Genomic DNA, 2,695 nt, shown 5'->3' with positions numbered 1-2,695 from the left:
AACACAAGATCCTTTTTCTTAGATATATATTTGAAGTATTATATAAATCTGTGATACTATTAAGGTATTTATTAAAATCGCTTCTTGTGTCTGTTAAAGTAAATTTCGTTGAATATCCATTATATTCTACTTCTAATAGAATTATATTCTGTTTGTGTACCTTATAAAAATAAAAAAAAATAAATAAATAGGAACTTATAAAACAAAAACTATAATATATGCTTCATCAAATGATTATTTTGTAACAAAAGAAGTAAAAGTTTGTAGTGAAAATGTTTCTAGTTATTTACTATAGATCTTCATCAAGTAGGTAAGGGTCAACTTAATCAATTAGGTATTTAAAATAAAAAATACAGGTTCACCATATCTTTATTTTTTTTATTTTTTATAGAGTCTAAAACGAGCATCCTAATCCTAACCAATATATTAAATGCGAATGCGAGTTTGTTTGTTACGATTTTCACGACTTAATTCATTTATTCTATGCAAAGTGTATAGTGTTTAATGTCGTTTATATAACAAATTAATGAAGTGAATTAGGTTTGAAAAAAAGTATTTTCTGTTAAATATTTCCGATTATCCCTTGTATTTCAACAAAAGACTTGTAGGATGTCCTTCGTATTTTACGTAGCGACACATTACGGCCGATAGTCAAATATAACTAGATTAAACATGCTGACACTGTTCGGTGACTATGTTTTACCTTGATATAACAATAACATTTGACTATCGGCCGTAAGATGTCCCTTCAGTTACGTAATATACGAAGGACATTCGGAAATTCTTTTGTTGAAATATAAGGAATACTTGGAAAGTTTTAACAGAAAATACATGTTTCACAAAATTGATTTATTGTATTAATTTATTATGTAGGCGACATTCAGCTATTAATTGTTTTCGTTACTTCAGCTCAAGAAATTAATGATCCACATATAGCTATATATGGGTCGATTTTAGCTAAAGTAAACGCAAACTAGAACGTTAAAAATTTTAGTTATCAGGAATTAAAAACAAAGTTATCAAATTATTGTATTTTCGATGATCTTTGGCACGTATTTAGGGCATCGACGTGAGTGAAGCCACTGGTAAAACCTAGTATAATATTAATTTTTTTTATTCATAAAACAATTGGTATCTATTTTGTTAATTTTAATCATACCATTTATGTTAATAAAGACTTATTAAATAATTGTAACTTTTACATATGAAGATGAACGCAATGCTTTCAAGCTTGCAAATACGTAGCACTATAATGCAATCAGTTTTACGTGAACGAAGTCCTGGATAAAATCTAGTAAAGAATAAATTTGATTTAGTGGCTGATATTGTCGATTTTAATGTTAAATATGAGAAATATAAAAAATTTAGTAAACCTATAGTAAATTATAAATGCAAATACGAAATGTAAATGTAACCATTAAGAAGTTTGGTTAAAGCTCAGGGAGATTCAACTGCTCGCCTGCTTTCCTTTTCTTTCCATTTTATGTTTTAACGTATATAGTCAAGTTTACTTTAATTTTTTGCACTAATTTTTTTTTTAAGTAAAAGTGTCGACTGTTTCATAATTTTTGGAAAAATTGTTTGGCTGATTTGCCCTTAAAAAAAAAAAGAAAAATAATAATAACGCAGGTACTGTGCACGTGTTCACGTAGTTTACAAGTTACGTCTTACTTGGTATACTGCAGAAACAATGATTTTTTTTAAAATTTTAAAGAAAACTAAAACCAGGAATCATGGAAGTCCTTATAGAGAACGTATAATTGCGATACTATAATAATACTAGGTTTAATATCAGTTCTTCCTTTAGATTTTTGAAAGAAAAAATGTAGAGGTCCTATCCTGGCAATTTGACCAGTATGAGAATATTTCGAATTTTGAACTGCATCCTCATTAAGGCATGCGGTATGAAACTGGGGAATCCCAAATATCACCAGCTCCCATTCTAATATCTGGTACGACTTCGGCAGAATAGTATAAAAGTGACGGTCTTAGGGAATCCTCTGAACACTAGGAAGGACGCCGTATTCTCTTAGCTGCAATCCTTAAGTGTATTAAAATTGCAATACATATTTGATAAAAAATTGAAAGGTGTTACATGGTGGATTTGCATATGCCATGTACCAAGTCCCTCAAGTCTCATTTCATGAACGGTAATGAGTCTGAAACTTCATGGTCAGAACACAGGGCCAACAAGTGTTTTGAATACGGTGGGTGTCCATATACAGAAGAACTTTAAATGCGATTTCGAAGATGAATCATCAATTTTCCTACTCATTTATTTACTAACATATGACCTCATTCCCTTAGCACCGTCTATTCTTGTAGGTTTTCTTGGGTGGTCATACAATTTAAAATAATAAGACCATATTCAATATCTGGATATGTAAACTCGATAATAAACATGAAAACAAATTCATTAAAATTTGATACATGAATAATAAATCAAAGAAACAATTTTAGGAACCATAAATGGAAACTAATACAAACAGTTTTATACAAAAGTGTTAATGCAATTTTTATTAAAATTTCACGAAAAACTCTGCAAAACTTGTTTTGTTGAAGCTGTTAAACATGAGCAATTAAACAAAATAGATGCTAATTATTAAAAAAAGGTGAAAAATAAAGGTTTTATCATTTTTTAGAATCGACCAAAATCATGCACTCGGAAAATAGGAAAAATTTTTTATTTTTAACC

Source organism: Agrilus planipennis, unplaced genomic scaffold, assembly GCF_000699045.2.
Source record: "Agrilus planipennis isolate EAB-ADULT unplaced genomic scaffold, Apla_2.0 scaffold37, whole genome shotgun sequence".
Classification (NCBI taxonomy): Eukaryota; Metazoa; Arthropoda; class Insecta; order Coleoptera; family Buprestidae; genus Agrilus; species Agrilus planipennis.
This window is presented reverse-complemented; position numbering follows the sequence as displayed.